This window comes from Mustela putorius, unplaced genomic scaffold (genome assembly GCF_011764305.1).
Source record: "Mustela putorius furo isolate JIRA1106 unplaced genomic scaffold, ASM1176430v1.1 tig00003972_pilon_pilon_pilon, whole genome shotgun sequence".
NCBI lineage: Eukaryota > Metazoa > Chordata > Mammalia > Carnivora > Mustelidae > Mustela > Mustela putorius.
Window position 1 is genome coordinate 15,385,431 of NW_025422115.1, and position 16,953 is coordinate 15,402,383.

A 16,953-nucleotide genomic window follows, 5' to 3' on the forward strand; every position below is an offset into this window, starting at 1 on the left:
TCTCTCTGTTCTAGGTAGTACAAACATAGCAACTTTTATCTGACCATCTGTATGGCTGAAGATAACTTGTCTCTGAACCATTCTCTTCCTATATATATTTATAATAATGAAAAAGAAAAGAGTGACATCAATAAAAACTCCATTAAGAAAGGGGATAATAGGAAGCACACAGTGGTCAGTAGTTCAAAACCCATATCAAATTTTATTGATGAGAAATCACAGGTTCCTTGGCAGGCAATAAAGTAAACTCCTTGACTAGTCAGTGGCAGCTGTTAGTTTAAATCTCTAGAGTATCTGCTTTGTCACTGTCCTGTATAACCATATCTAAGACAGGTTTTCAAGTGGTTGCCCTTCTCAGGGGTTCCACAGTTTTTGTAATCTACTTCATATTGGTTTGACTTAGGGAGGAAAGTATGAGAATTGCTTAGAAGGTAAAAACCATCAGAAGTAATTTCCAGCTTCCCTCAAATGTCCTCAAAAATATATCAAGCCTCTGGGCTGTTTTTTTCAGATCAATTCCTGGGAGTAAACACAGCCAAAGAATATTTCTTGAAATAATTTTTAGGCTTGGAGATCTTCATCTCTTAGCTACTGAACTCTCATAAAAGATTTGAAGCAATTCTAGAAATAGTCTTAGGTGAGGAGGTACTTCCCTCAATCCCTACAAAATTCCAAAATATGGGACTCTTTGTCAACTTAGACTGTGAGCTAAAGCCAGAATACTTCTGAACCTACGCTGTATTTTGTTGCCCTCTCTGCTCTCATGCTGAGGAGCACTAATCTGAGTTCACCCCCTTCTCTAGGATCCTTCAGAAAAGTCACAAAAAGTAACCAACACATGACAATATTCTAAGCTTTTCCTAACACTGCAGCTTCAGAGGCACACAGTCAGCCTTCCAAGAAGCAGCAGTCACAGGTTAATCAAAGCTTTGCTATCATATAACAAAGGTTAAAACCTTCACCTCCCCCCCAATTTTCCCCTCAAAATAAGCCTGGAGGTAGGCAGTCCAAGATTGGATTTATTGTCCAACAATGTTCCAAACTCTCATGATCTATCTCCTCCATGATCCTCCATTTGTTTGGAATCACATTTTCAGCCTCATACTTGTCATCTCATGATTACAAGATGGCTCCTACATCTCCCAGCTTCATATCTGCATTCAAGGCACAAAGAAAGTAGAAAAAGGAGAGTACCAACCACCTATGGTCCCTTTATCAGGAAAACAAAAGCCTTCCCTAAAGTCAATAGACTTGTCTTCAGGATCACTGGCAAAATGGAATAGGATTGTCATGACTAGCTTTAACCAAGGTTTTTTTACTTAAAGCTGGTTACACCATGGTCCCTAAGAAAATTACAGTGAGCAACACAGAATGGGTATTAGTAAGGTCACTAAGAATAACTGCCACACATAGATATTTATAGATATAAGAGAACATTTGACACGTAGAAACCAATCTCTATTTGGTGAAATTTCAGGCAATATAACAGAAGGGGGAAAAGCCCCCCAGGCAGTGCTACAAAAGTACATTTTAGGTCAAGAGATCCCTACTCATCCTACCTCGGAGTTCCATCCCTGGAATTAGCACCCTTTAGCAATTCCTGCTTTTCACAGACTTTCTCTTCCTTCATTTCTGAACCCACAGATTCTCTAAATACCCATGTTTATTAACAACTGTTTCTATGGCAGCAGAGCCCCTGGTGGGGGGGGGGACAGGGATGGAGGCTATTTATAAGTTAAGGATTGCCAGTTCATGCCAATTGCAGCTATCATTGATGATATCCTTGAGGAATTTCTGAAAGAGACAAATAGTGGGGGGGGGGAACATGAGATATTTATGTTGCCTGTTGTTCACCAAGAAACCTCTTGATTATAATTTGATTTCCCATCTAGGCCCACAACCTGAAAGAAAATACATTGATCCTCCTGGTCTGACTGGTTTATGTGACAGTTTTATCTCATTGTAAATTAATAAACTTGCATTCTGGCTTTACATATTTGGCTGATGAGATTGTTAGATTAATTTAATCCTCTCTGGGACACTTAATGACCAGACCAGGTTTCTAAGACCACAAAACTGAGTCAAATCCTGGTTAATTCACTAAGGTTATACCACTCAATGTAGTCTTTTGAGTTACAGCAACTGGCCTGACCAAGGCAAGAGCCCTTCACATCACTAAGTATATCAGCGTGAACTTGTCTAAGACATAGAGAAGCAATACGTCAATTTTCAATCTAAGGAGCAGTGCACAAAAGCCACTTTTTTGACTGAAACTCTGCCACCTATCAATATACTCAAATCACCAACAGATCAAGAATAATAGTTTCCAGGCAACCCAGAATTCACAATTTTTATACATAAAAAGGTATACATAGTTTGGGGTGGGGGTAAAAGCATGGGCTCTAGAGCCAGAAAGATGGAATGCAAATCCCTGTTCCACACTGGAAAGAAATTTCCACCACAGAGTAAGTGTGTGACATTGGATAAAAAATCTTTGCATCCAGCTTCCTCACCTATACAAGAGAGCTTGGGACAGAATAATAGTGCCTACTTCAAAGAGTTTTCTGAATAGAATGTCAATCTATACACGTAAAGCACCTGGCCATAAGAAGCCCTCAACAAATGTTAGCTATCCTTACTCTTAACAGGAAAACCTAACTGGTTTTCCTTTTAAGGTTACATTTTTGCAAATAGGAAATGAATGGATAATAAAGATTCATTTTTATATGTAAAATACAAAATAACACAAATTCCCCAAATTAATAATTCATCAAGAGTCACAGTTTTGAAGTCGGCTGGTGAGTGATTTATTTATTTTTTTTAAGATTTTATTTATTTATTTGACAGAGAGAAATCACAAGTAGATGGAGAGGCAGGCAGAGAGAGGGGGGGGAAGCAGGCTCCCTGCTGAGCAGAGAGCCCGATGTGGGACTCAATCCCAGGACCCTGAGATCATGACCTGAGCCAAAGGCAGCGGCTTAACCCACTGAGCCACCCAGGCGCCCCATGGTGAGTGATTTCAAGAACTCTTTGAAGCTACTGCCACATGGCAATAGCAAACTGCATTCTTTACTGCCAAGAATAGTCTTGAATTATGAAGGTCTGCTACAAAATGCTACTGCTCTACACAGAGATGTAAAGAAGTTAAAGATAATTTCTTCCCAAACTTACTGACCCCTTAGTGTCGTCCCTGGCACCCTGGTCTTCCTAGAGTTATCCTGTGTCCTTGAATACCAGACACTCTACAATCAACATCCAGATTTAAGGCTCTGAACACTGTCCTAGGAAAACTTTTCTTGAAATAAAGGGTCAGTCAGACTGGTGACTTTTCACATATATGTGCCCTTTCTTAGTCCTGCTTTTCTCCCTCTTTGATGACTTCCCATTCAGTTTTCCCTACATTCACCTATGATCCTCTGTGCTGTTTCTTATATTCCACATGAGTGAAACTATATAATCGTCTTTCTCTGACTGACTTACTTTGCTCAGCATAATGCCCTGCAGTTCTTTTTTTTTTTAATTAAATTTTTTAAACAACTTTATTTATTTAACAGAGAGACACACAGTAAGAGAAGGAACATAAGCAGGGAGAGTGGGAGAGGAAGAAGCAGGCTTCCCAATGAGCAGGGAGCTTGATGCAGGGCTCAATCCCAGCACCCTGAGAACATGACCTGAGCTGAAGGCAGATGCTTAATGACTGAGCCACTGAGGCAACCCGTGCCCTCCAGTCCTATCCATGTTGATATAAATGGTAAATAGTCATCTTTTCTGGTGGCTGAGTAATATTCCATTGTGTGTGTGTGTGTCTGTACGTAAACCACATCTTTATCCATTTACCTGTTGATGGACATCTTGGCTCTTTCCACAGTTTGGCTATTGTGGACATTGTTACTATAAATGTTTTGGTACAGTGCCCCTTTGGATCACTACATTGATATCTTTGGGGTAAACACCCAGCACAATTGCTGGGTCATAGGGTAGCTCTATTTTTAACTTCTTGAGGAACCTCTATACTGTTTTCCAGAGTAGCTGTACCAGTTTGCATTCCCACCAACAATTTAAGAGAGTTCCCCTTTCTGGGGAGCCTGGGTGGCTCAGTGGGTTAAGCCTCTGCCTTCTGCTCAGGTCACGGTCTCAGGGTCCTGGGATTGAGCCCTGCATTGGGCTCTCTGCTCAGCGGGGAGCCGGCTTCCGGCTTCTCCCCTCTCTCTCTGCCTGCCTCTCTGGCTACTTGTGATCTCTGTCTGTCAAATAATAAACAAAATCTTAAAAAAGAGAGAGAGAGAGTTCTCCTTTCTCCCCATCCACTCCAACATTTGTTGTTTCCTACCTTGTTAAATCTTTGCCATTCTGACTGGTGTGAGGTGGTATCTCATTGTAGTTTTGAAAATCTTTGATTTTTCTAATGTAAAATCATCCTGCTGCATTTCTCCTCTGGATATAGGAAAAGGACAGGCAGCATTCTTAGTATGACAATATTTTACCTACATGAAAAGTATTATCACCCCTTACCCTTTGCTTTTCCAAGCTCAACAACTTGGACTATTTTCCAGACTCTGACTAGTTTCCAAAACTTTAACCTTCATTAGCCCTATTCATATTGTTTTTAAATCATTAAGACCAAACTTAAATTTAACCAGTTTACAGAATTTTGTTATTTTTAATGTTTGTATGGTTCTACCAACTTCTCAAATATTAAAATTGAGACCCAAGCTTCTATAAATTAATACTTACAGAACTTTATATACTGTGGAGTCTACCTTATTGTCTCTTAGTTAAATTAAACCCATGATCTATGGTTATAGTTGACAAATTACAGCTACATGTGTGGCACCAAAACATTAGAAAGAATGAATCAACACTTACCTGATTTATCATTGAGTAAAAGTTTTTTTCTACTAAATTGCAGAGTAGAGAAGAAACTGTCTCTCACTTTATAATTCATGTCTATTTCCTCTGCTTTGATAGAAATCATGGCAGCCATAAAGAAAAATAAAAATGGAAAATAGTTTACATAACAATTTTAGGAGCACATGAAGAGAAGGAAAGAAGAATGTTTACAAATTTCATATGAGATTTTTCTTTTACTTGGTGATACTCCTGAGGACTTCATAAGCAGCAGAAATCTTATTTAGTTAATATATTTAATCCCCACCCCCCAACTTTTTTTTTCCTCCAGGAAAACAACTTACTGTTAAATACTGGGCTAAAAGTTGGATTAAGAAGGAAACGGAATTCTATTAAAAGAGTACTGGGTTGCCTAGGTGGCTCAGTTGGCTAAGCATCTCACTCTTGAATTCAGCTCTGGTCATCATCTCTGGGTTGTAGAATTGAGCCCTATGAGGGGCTCATGCTCAGCACAGAGTCTGATAATTCCTCTGCCTCCTCCCTCCACTCACATGCTCTCTCTCTCTCTCCCTCCCTGAAAAGTGGGAAAAAAAGATACATATAGAGAGAGAGTACTGAATGGAGGAGGAGAATGCCCTTTAAAGCAGGGAGTTTGGATGGGTGGATGGATGACAAGGAATTATATTTCTTTTTTTTATAAACAAATATATAAATATATATTTTTTTATAAAAAAGAAATTTAATTAAAATTTATTTTGGGGGACACCTGAGTGGCTCAATCAGTTTGCCTTCAGCTCAGGTCATGATCCTGGGGTCCTGGGGTGGAGCCCCTCGTGGGGCACCTGCTCAGCAGGAAGTCTGCTTCTCCCTCTCCCTCTGACTTGCCCCCCTGCTCCCCTGCTCATGTTCTCACTTGCTGTCTCTCAAATGAATAAAAAATCTCTTTTTAAAAAGTTTCTTTGTGGGGCACCTTGGTGATGTAGTTGGTTCAACATTGGACACTTGGTCTTGGCTCATGATCTCAGGATCCTAAAATAGGGCCCAGCACCTCAGGCTCCATACCCAGTGGGGAGTCTTTCCTCTCTCCCTCAGCTCCCTCACATCTCTCCCTTTCTCTCAAATAAATAATCTTTTTTTTAAAGGTTTTTTTTATATTATGTGTCTACTAAGAAAAAATATTATGGATACAGAGTTAATAAGCACTGTCATTTCAATAAGGTGATAACGGTCATGAGAAAGGAGGAAAAGTGGTATACACTATGACCTATCTTCACCTTTAATAGTTCATTTCCCCCAAAGAGCTTTACCTTACATGGCACTGAGAAGGTCAAAGCAGTGGCTCACAACACCTAAATTACATAAAAGTAGCATATATGAGTAATAGTTTTTATATGAAGCCAATTTTTTGAATGTACAATCAATCCCAAAGACATTTATGGTCTTTTTGTAGTCAAAGAAATAATGAACATAAAAGGTTAAATAGTAGTATAATTTTGCAACTGCAAAACATCAGAAATTTAAATTCAATTTAGTCTATTGGATAAATGAAAAATCAAATTTTCTTTTTTTTACATAAAAATAATCCTAGAATCATCAAAATTTGTAACTAGAAAGAAATTCAGAGAACTTCTAGGTGGAGTAAGTTCAATTCTCTCTAAATAAGGACATTCACCTAATTGCCTTATTCAAAGTTACAGAATAAATTAATGATGGAACTCTAAAATCCAACATGCTTTTCTCACTGCAAAATGATTTCTCAAACTCACGGAGGCACAGTAGGTGTATATATGTGAGTCATTGAGACACTGGGGTTGAACCTGTGCTCTCTGAATCAGAGTAAATCCTCATTCCTCCACTTATTAGCTGTATGATCTTAAACAAGTTACTTAATTCCTTTGTGTTTCAGTTCTTTCTCTATAAAATGAGGTAACTCTACCTTCCCATTAAGGTTGTTCATACAAAATTAATACATATAAAGCACACAGAATGGTATCTGAGACATAATATTTAATAAATGTCAGCAACGACTAGGATTCCATAGACATGTGCTTGCTAATTTATAAAATAGCCCAATTTTACTAGAATTTGAATATTGGATCATTTTCATGTTTAAAAAATGAATGTATGTGTGTATAGATATAGATATATTCAATGCTATTGCATTTCAGCCCATGAATTATGTAGCCAAAAGTACAATTTCCTCATGAAGGACAAGTAAAATTCTAAATATTAAGCTTACAGTAAAGCTCACTTAATTTAAATACCATTCACTTTATGAACATTTTAGCCCCGTGGTATATTCAGAATATGACACAGAGAGGGGTAGCATTTTTAATGCCCCTTCCCCCGTGTGACAAAATTTCAAGTAATGATCATGAAATGAAACAAATAATAATAGCCAGGATAGAAGACTGTGAAAATTCTTTTTTATCTTTAGATTTATTTTTTGAGAGCAAGCTCTCGAGTGGGAGGAGGGGTGGAGGGAGGGAACGTCAGGGGGATTCCACGCTGAATGTGGAGACCAATTCCGGGCTTGATCTCACAACTCTGAGGTCACAACCTAAGCCAAAATCAAGAGTTAGACGCTTAGCCAATTAAGCCACCCAGGCGCCCCCAGATTGTGAAAATTCTCTTATTCAACTCCATCTATATGCCAATATAAAATAAATATTATAGTACCAAAAAAAAAAAAAGAGTAGTGGAATTAATGTTTTTGAAGAAAGGAAAAACTTAAACCTACATATTGGTCTGTTGAAGTGGTAAATAAAAACAATACACTTCCTATTCTCTTGATTTGTTCTTCAATTTTGAAGCAAATATTTACAAAAAGAATAAATTTCAATGTTAAAAATATTTGATTCAGTTCTTTAAAAGAATAGTTTCACTAATGAACTAAAATTTGTACTTACCAACCAGAAAAAATACATCTCAAAGTTTGCACTTTGTCTCACTCTTACATTTTTCACAGAAATGAAAACTCTTGAAAGTTTTAAGGTCACATACAATAATAACACTGAAGTAATCAGGTTCTGTTTCTTCATCCTTACAAGCACAATGTTACCACTATTTATTAATAATAAAGAATTATTTAAGTGAGGGAAATGGACCAAAGGAGGACATGAACTATGCCCAAAGCTCTGAATTATCCTGAATTTTTATGAATTTACTTAAGAAAATACCCATATTGAAGAGTCTATGTTTATTAAGGCCAACTATTTAATGGGGAGTTCTCTGAATTAACTTCCATGCAGAATATATTTATTAAATGATAATTAAAATATGCTAATTTAAGGTTACATATACATTATTAAAACTTAACAATAACTACAGAAATTGTTTAGAACTTAGTTTTTTTTTAATCACCAATGCTGCTTGGGATTTCTGATATATAAAAACTACCAGTAATATGGGGCTCTTGGGTGGCTCCATTGTTGGGCATCTGCCTTCAGCTCAGGTCATGATCCCAGGGTCCTGGGATCCAGCCCCACATCGGGCTCTCTGCTCAGTGGGAAGCCTGCTTCTCCATCTCCCACTCCCCTGTTGATGTTCCCTCTCTTGCTGTGTCTATCAAATAAATAAATAAAATCTTTTAAAAAAAACCTACCAGTAATAAAAAGCACAGAGACTTTGGGTGGGTTTATTACCATTTAAATTTTCTAAGGACAATGAGAATTATTATTATCTACACTCAATGATGTTCTTATTGTCCCATTCTTGGTATTTCGCTGCTCAGAGTGAAATCTGTCATTGAAGTACCATCTGTAAAGATGAGTTTGTTGCCTTAAGTATATTTAACCTACTTCAAGAAAAACTTTTTAACATGAATATTAACTGAGGACCTACTGAGTACATGGTAGTATGCTTTATATTTTACCCACACAGATTGTATGCACATGAACTTGGCTAACTTAAAGTCAATCATATTTACTTATTAAAGCCATTTCAGCAGGATTTTTTAAAAGATTTTATTTATTCATTTTAGAGAGAGAGAGAGAGCATGAGCTCCAGAGTGGGGAGAAATAGAGGGAGAGGGACCACTAAACTGCTAAGCCTGACACAGGACTTAATCCCACAACCCTGAGATCATGACCTGAGCTGAAATCAAGAGTCGGTTGAGTACAGATGCCCCTCAACAGGATTTTTTTTTTTTTTTTGACAGAGAGAGATCACAAGTAGGCAGAGAGGCAGGCAGACGATGTGGGACTCGATCCCAGGACCCTGAGATCATGACCTGAGCCGAAGGCAGCAGCTTAACCCACTGAGCCACCCAGGCGCCCTCAGCAGGATTTTTTAAAAGCTGTTTTGTTAGCACTTATCGTGTGTATATATGTAAATGTTTAAATAAGAATGACACAAAGTCATGCATATTCCATTTTTCAGGATTCTCACTAACCCAGATTGGCCTTCTCCCTGTGTGTTCTAGGTAAATAAGATTGTATTCTAAATCAACACTTAGAAAAGTTTTTAAAATATTAACAGATACATAAACATTAACAATTTAAGATCTCTTGCTATTAAATTTCACAAATCATGTGGGTGTCAGATTCATATGTTCTATTTTTACAAGCAACAACCTCAAGAGAACAAATTTTAATTCTGATATCAATCTTTTTCAGACATTCACAAGATCCACATAATCTCAAATCTGCCCTCTCATAATCTTGTAGCTACACACATGCACAAATTTTCTGATTATGTGATGCTGGTACTCTTGAAAAGACTTTTTAACTTAAGAAAATCTGGGATGCCTGGTTGGCTCAGTTGTTAGAGCATATGACTCTTGATCTTGGGGTTATGAGTTCAAATCCCACATTGGGTGTAGTGTTCACTTAAAAAAAAAAATCTGACTTACCTCAAAAGATGTTTTGGAGTGGGATATGACCAACGACAGCCACGTTAGAAGTAGGTATATCTGGCAAGAAAGTGACATAGAAGGCTTAAACCCAGTTAATTTCTTCCACTCCTGCTTTATATTTTTTCTATTGCTGTGGAATAGCAATTTTCCTATTGCATGGAACTTCCTCACCCACAAAATTCCCTCTGGTTAGTCACCTGGTCTTCAGAAACAGTACCTGCTCTGTTTATAACTCCAGTATTCCCCCAACCTCTCCTATTGATAAGAATCCTGGGGCAATTAAAAATAAAAATGCTACTTTCCTATAGATTTGATTTTAATTTGCTTGAGGTAAGGCTCTAGAATCTTATTTTAAAAAAGAGTCCCTCAATGTGGTTTTAATTTGAATCTCCCTGATGGCTAGTGATGATGAGCATTTTTTCATGTGTCTGATAGCCATTTGTATGTTTTCATTGGAGAAGTGTCTTTCATATCTTCTGCCCATTTTTTGATATGATTGTCTGTTTTGTGTATGTTGAGTTTGAGGAGTTCATTATAGATCCTGGATATCAACCTTTTGTCTGTACTGTCATTTGCAAATATCTTCTCCCATTCCATGAGTTGCCTCTTTGTTTTTTTGACTGTTTCCTTTGCTCTGCAGAAGCTTTTGATTTTGATGAAGTCCCAAAAGTTTATTTACACTTTTGTTTCCTTTGCCTTTGGAGACATATCTTGAAAGAAGTTGCTGTGGCTGATATCGAAGAGAATACTGCCTATGTTCTCCTCTAGGATTCTGATGGATTCCTGTCTCACGCTGAGGGACTATGGACTCTGAAAAACAATCTGAGGGGTTTGAAGTGGCAGGGGAGGTGAGGGTGGGAGGTTGGGGTACCAGGTAGTGGGTATTATAGAGGGCACGGATTGCATGGAGCACTGGGTGTGGTGAAAAATAATGAATACTGTTATGCTGAAAATAAATAAAAAATAAATTAAAAAATAAAAAAGAGTCCCCAAGTGATTCTTACAGACAAGTTTAAGAACAAGCTAGAGGCCTGCCAGAGCTCTTCACAGTTCCTCTAAACTGATCAGCCTCAAGGGCTGGTCCTCCGCTGGGTGTCAGGGGTGTTTGAAAACAAGAGCAGGACCCGTTTGGAGAAAGCTGAATGCCACCCTGTCTATCTACCTCTGTTTTCAATACCCTAAATTTACCTAATTAAAATTTAATTTTGAGTACGTGCTGTGAAGTAGAATACCACCAGGGGGCAGCATAGAGATGACAAATTATACACGTTTGGGTTTTTTTGTTTGTTTGTTTGTTTGTTTTTTTAACTTCACCGTATAAAATGGTCACATGTACATTTTAGGGGAACTCAGACCACCCAAAAAAAGGGGGGGGCTGGGGCTTTACACTTAGAAGATACTGGTAGGGGCTCCTGGGTGGCTCAGTGGGTTAAAGCCTCTGCTTTTGGCTCAGATTATGGTCTCAGGGTCCTGGGATTGAGCCCTGCATCCGGCTCTCTGCTCAGCAGGGAGCCTGCTTCCTCTTCTCTCTCTCTCTGCCTGCTTGTGATCTCTGTCAAATAAATAAATAAAATCTTTAAAAAAAAAAAGGAGAAGAAGAAGAAGATGATGATGATGGTGATGATACAGGTAAAAGATGTTCCACATAATTTCAATGTATTTTTTTCTCTCACTGGCTGTCTTTACTGCAACCATTGTAGACAAAAAAGTTCCCCTGAAGTAGCATTGCTCATGGAACCAAAAATGGTATTGGACTACAAAGACTCCAGGTAAACCATAGTGATCTTCCAGTTCGTATGTAGTTTCCACTAGCATTGGAACTGGGTGCTTTTCAATGGTGTTATCAACACTCTAGAGTTCTCTAAGTGGGGTAAAAGGCAGTGGATAACAGTGTGATCCAACATTGCCAAGGCTTTTTGTTTTTGTTTTTATACTTTTTAAAAAAGTAATATTTTATTTATTTATTTATTTATTTATTTGGCAGAGAGAGAGAGAGAGAGAGAGAGCTCAAGTAGGCAGAAGGAGAGGGAGAGCAGGCCCTCCGTAGAGCAGGGAGTCCAATGTGGGATTCAATCCCAAAGGGAGATGCTTAACTGACTGAGCCACCCACGCACTCCGCTTTTTTCAAGTATAACTGAAATGTTGCCAACACTTGTCAGAAAACTATACTCCCCTCACACACCCATGTCATCCATAATCCCAAATTTTCTTGACCCATCCAATCACTTTTTCCCTTCCAGTCCACATTTCTTCATTCTGGAAATGTTAAAGAAAGATCCTCTAGCAACCCAGGTAGCTTCTACAAAGATCACTTCCAAGGGCTTTTCTCCCTCTGAAATTCCACCATTAGCATAAGGAAGCACTGAAATCTGAGGGATGACCTGAAGAAAGTTAACCTATTCCCAGCTTGTCAAATTAGATATGCACGCCCTACCTAAGATATTTCTTGGTCTCAGAAAAGCATGATCCAGGCTCTGGGGCAATTCCATGACTTAGGTTTGGAAGTTTTTCAATTCCACAATTTCCACCTTTTAGCTAGAAAAGCAGAAGGGGAGGAGGAGGCAAGAATGACAAACAGGGGCTCCAGCGTGGCTCAGTCCTTAAGCATCTGCCTTCCAGCTCAAGTCATGACCCCAGGGCCCTGGGATCCAGTCCCCCATCCCTGGCTCCGCAGGGAATCTGCTTCTCCCTCTCCCTGCTTGCTTTCCCTGCTATGCTCTCACTCTCTGTCAAATAAAATCCTGGGGCACCTGGGTGGCTCAGTCCATTACGCAGCTGCCTTCAGCTCAGGTCATGATCTCCCAGGGTCCTGGGATAGAGCCTCACATCAGGCTCCTTGCTCAGTGGGGAGCCTGCTTCTCCCCAGCCTGCCATTCCCCCTGCTTGTGCCTGGTCTCTTCTTCTCTCTCTCCCTCTCCCCTTTGCTCTTTCTGTGTTAAATAAATAAGTAAAATCTTTTAAAAATTCAGTAAATACAAATAAATAAATAAAATCTTAGAAAAGAATGACTAAAACATTCCTGGGAGGCCAAATGGGCCTAAGCAAAAACCAAATAGCTTCAGAAGAGGTAGGAGAACTGGAAGTCCACTTTCTCTGCAGAGCCAGAGGCTACACTGGACTGTGTTCTAGAAAGGAGCGTTTCCAAACTTTTCAAATACCTTAACAAAAATGTCAGGACCCCACGGCTGTATGTTCAGCATGAACTGGTGGAGACTGAAAATAAAAGCTAGGAGTTCAGAAACTGCCCGAGTGACCGTGTTCCACTACTCACGGCAGGACTTGCAGACATTAGAGTTGTACATATACATGTGTGAAGACTCTTCAAACCTGCAGAGAATATTTGTGGGTACGTCCAGAATCCTCACCCACTCCACTGACCCCACCTGCTAACCCAGACACACAGTGCTAGAACAGACACTCTCAGAGAGGCGGATACCATCGCCAAGGGGAGAGATCTTACTACTCGTATAAAGCGCAACTACACATAACGTCCATAAACAGCTATACAGTTTATCCCTGATATCTGAACCTCACAGCGGTGGGAGGGGAAGGAGGTGAAGGGGCGGCGGTGATTCGTGACCAAAATGTCGGAAAAGCTCTCCTAAGAGGCCGATCACGGAAGGTGGGGGGGAAGGTGGGGAAACACTGTCCTGCAGGGGTCCTGGGCTGAGACTATTCATCACATGAAGGTCCTGAGAGGCATTTTCCTCCCAAGACAGCACACGGAGGGTCAGTGGTCTCGGATTCTGTCAAGATCTGGGCCAGACAGCGGTGTTTCCCTGCCATTCGCTGCCTCAAAGGATGCCCTGTGCCGACCTAAGGAAAAACTGGCGAAGAGCTCTGCAAACTGCCAAGCCCGGCACCAAAGCCAGAGGAGGCTTCTTTGCCGGCAACTGTAGGAAACCCTAGCGGGACCCTTTGGGCCTCCGCACTTGTTGCTTCCCCCGGGCGCCCGTCCACCTTCACCTCACACCTTCTCTTCGTGAAACCCTTCTCTTCACAGGAGCACACGCGGGCCCCCTGACTGGGCCGCGCGAACCCCTCACCCACGCCATGACGCGGGCGCGCCGTGTTGGAGCCCTGCTGGTGGCGCAGCCTCCGACCCCTGCCCGGCTCCCGCCGCCAGTCGGACCAGCCCAAGCCGCGGTTTCCTAGACAGCCGCGCCGCGGCTCGGGAGCCGCCACAGTAAGCACTCGCCGGTGAACCGCGTTAGGCAAGGGCGCAGGCGCCGACCGGCGAGCTGCTGGAGCGAGGCCGCGCACGCGCGCCCCCGAGCGCGGTGGGCGGAGGAGCCCAGGGAGCGGCAGAGCCGCGAGGGGGCGGGGGGAGGGGGGACCGGACAGGGGAGCCCCGGGAGCGCGAGCTGCAACCGGCGCCAATGCAGAGCCTAGCGAATCCCGAGCCCAGGCAGCAGGTATGTGTCTTCGAAGCCGGCCGTGGCCAGGGCTCCCCTCCTCTATGTTGGGGTCCTGTGGCCAGGGCGGGGGTGGGGGCCGGTCAAGGTTTGCCGGGTGCGCGTCCGGGAGGGCTAGTATCTTACCACTGACCTTCATCCTGGCTTGCTGAGGGAAGCAGGAGGAGGGTGTGTGGGGAAATCCAGGGCTTCAGCTCCAGCCTGGGGAATCTGCTTCTTGTCACATGCTTCTTATTTATTTTTGCAAACTGCTCTGGTTGGGGTCCAGCTGCAGATGCTTTAGCTCCCGTTCTTTGCCTCCGTGTGCCATCTTGCATTTATTAATAAAACATGCAAGCTGGGGTGTGGAGGGGGGAGGTGGATTGCTGCTGGGGGGAATCCCATTGCAGTATGGGTTGAGTGGCGCCTATTTTCAGTGTTCAGGCACGGTACTGAGGTGGAAATTCCACACCCTGGGCATTTGTGGCTTGCTTGGTCGTGAGCACTTACTAGTGGGCTTCCCTCATTTGTCTGGAGGCGCTACAGCGGCAGGTTGGGCTGTCAAGAAAGCATGGTGGGCATTCAGTATCAGGCCAGAATCCCCTTCAGGGGACAGGTGCACACAGTACCCTGCTTGCTAACTTGCCAAGGACGCTTAAACCCAGAACATCGTTTCCGTGATTACTGAGAAGAGGCCTTGAACAGAATCCTCCAGACTTGCATACTCAAACTCGTTAAGGTTTTGCATCTGAAGAGGACTAAAGCTTGCCACCTGTTGGAAGTCAGACCCCATGAAATCCTCTATAATCTAGCCCACCAATCCCTGTTTCAGTCACTAATACATAGCAATAGGCCCATCCTGGTTCTTCCTATCTTCTTTAATATTGTTTGTCATTTCTTTTAAAATTCAATCCATGATTTTATGTTCCATATGTTATAAATTACATTATTTGTATAACATCAACAAAATTTGTATAACATTGTATTGAAAAGACTGAATTTCTTTTCAGTGTCCCCGTTAACCGATTTCCTAGCTTTTCACCTTGCTTCTAGCAGCAGTCCAAAAAAAAGTGGAATATATGTAACTGATTACCTTTCTCTGCCCCCCCCCACCATGCCATGGTAAGAAGTACAAGCTGGAAGCATAAAATGGAAATGCGTATCACAAAACATTGGGGTATGGCGGCAGAACTAAGTGCTTGTAAACTATAGTCAGTGTGCCACATCTAATCATGAGGACACATTGTTGAATGCTCATATGTGCCAGGTACGGAGCTAAAGGGTACTTGTGCATGATCTCGTTTAATCTTCACAACAAACCTATTATCTCCATGTTGAAGGTGAGGAAGGTGAGACTAAGAAAGGTCAGCTAACTTGCCCAAGGTCACACAGCCCAAAATCAGAATAAGGATGCAAACTCAAGTGTATCTGATTGCTGGGGGTGGAGGGGCATTGGGAGGAAACTTTACCCCTGGTGCTGCCCCTGCATCTATATAGTAATTAAGATCAAGTTTCTGCATAAACATACATGCTTGGATCTGATTTTCCATTTCATAGATTCCACATCCCTCTTTGTGGATTTTTAGAAACGGAATCGGCTGTTTTAGAATGGGTCTGTATGGAATTTTTTGAGGTGGCACTGAGCCTATAAAAAATGGTGTCCTAGACACGTTTCCATTTAACTTTCTCAAACAAGCAATTAAGCTCAAAAAAAGTTGTTTCCCTTCAGATTTAAATTCATAAAATGTATGTGCATCAGATAGAATGAGTCACTCATGTTTTTCATTCTTGCATCCCACTCCAGTCTTCTTGCCACCTTGCACACTGGCTTCTGGTGTCAGTGCCAGTCATTAAAAACAACATTGTCTAACACACTCCTGTGTGAGTGCCTTGATGGGGTGAAGGAATGCAGACCAGTCATGGCCCATAATCCAGTCTCTATGATAGTAGCAATTATTCACTTGAAAATCTTGTAATCCATGCATTCAACTATGAATGTCTACTTCATCTTGTTCTACAAGTGCACTATCATAATACAAATATTGGATTTTGCTCCACATTCCAGTAGTTCTCATAAACTTAGAAATTGCTACAGTTGCATCTTCAATGGAAAATCCAGTCAATGGGGCTACAGACTTTTGTATTCAGGACATGTATTTATAATGGTAGTGAGAAAGGTAAAGGTAGATATAAGGGATTACTTGAAATATCCCATGGAAATTAATAGCTTTGAATTATAAATTGATGGCTAATATTAAGTAGGAAATATAAGACTCTCTTATAAATTCTGTAAGCTCTGTTCCCCCCCCCCCTTGGGCAATACAACTGGTTTTAGAACACCATGATCTTACTTTTTTCATTATACTTTGTTGTGTTGACAGTAAAGCAATTTACATAGCCATTTTGCCTCGTGGAAAACACTGGGTTTTAGAAAAGCATATTCCCCAGTGCTTATAGAAATGCTGAGATGGAGTCTTTCCACCCTGAGGATTTCCAGTCTATGATCAGATAAACTCAGGAGGAGTCCTGATGTTACTGGTGAAGCAGCAGAAAGCAGAGAGAGGTATTGCTTGATTTCTGGACAGGATCTCGGTTGTCCAACGTAGACCATCACTATTTTCTTCAGTCAGAAATCTCTTAGTTAAAAAGCATCCAAGAAGTAGAAGTCTACTCTATTCCATTCAAGCAAAATTGTATTTAATGCAAAGCTGAGTATCCTTTTGGGTGCAATGGTCAATATGAGGCATGTAAAAATGTTTCTGGACTACATTTGTTTTTTTCCTTGAATCATATATCTAAACTGGGGAAAACCGTATGATCAACTATGGATGCTGAAGCATTATTTTTTCCCCTCAC

General features: G+C 41.0%; 1 protein-coding gene and 2 long non-coding RNA genes across 5 annotated transcripts in view; 1 reads left to right on the plus strand and 2 right to left on the minus strand.

The window, feature by feature from the left end:
• Window positions 1–225: 225 nt before the first annotated feature.
• LOC101691882 lies at window positions 226–4,955 on the minus strand. The gene is made up of 3 exons (XR_001180508.2): window positions 4,867–4,955; window positions 4,331–4,434; window positions 226–1,794 (listed from the first exon to the last, which is right to left on the minus strand). It is a non-coding gene; the product is annotated as an uncharacterized LOC101691882 (long non-coding RNA).
• A 2,366-nt stretch (window positions 4,956–7,321) lies between these two features.
• On the minus strand, window positions 7,322–14,478 carry LOC123389301. Its single transcript, XR_006603894.1, has 3 exons — window positions 14,252–14,478; window positions 9,701–9,760; window positions 7,322–7,408 (listed from the first exon to the last, which is right to left on the minus strand). It is a non-coding gene; the product is annotated as an uncharacterized LOC123389301 (long non-coding RNA).
• Window positions 13,949–16,953, plus strand: part of TMEM266 (transmembrane protein 266) — a 113,136-nt gene continuing 110,131 nt past the window's right edge. For 2 of the 3 annotated variants that reach the window (XM_004758491.3, XM_004758493.3), the window contains exon 1: window positions 13,950–14,118. The gene's annotated coding sequence lies outside the window, so the exon portion shown is untranslated. Of the gene's footprint in view, window positions 14,119–16,953 lie in introns of all 3 variants that reach the window. The other variant, XM_004758494.3, reaches the window with a different exon arrangement.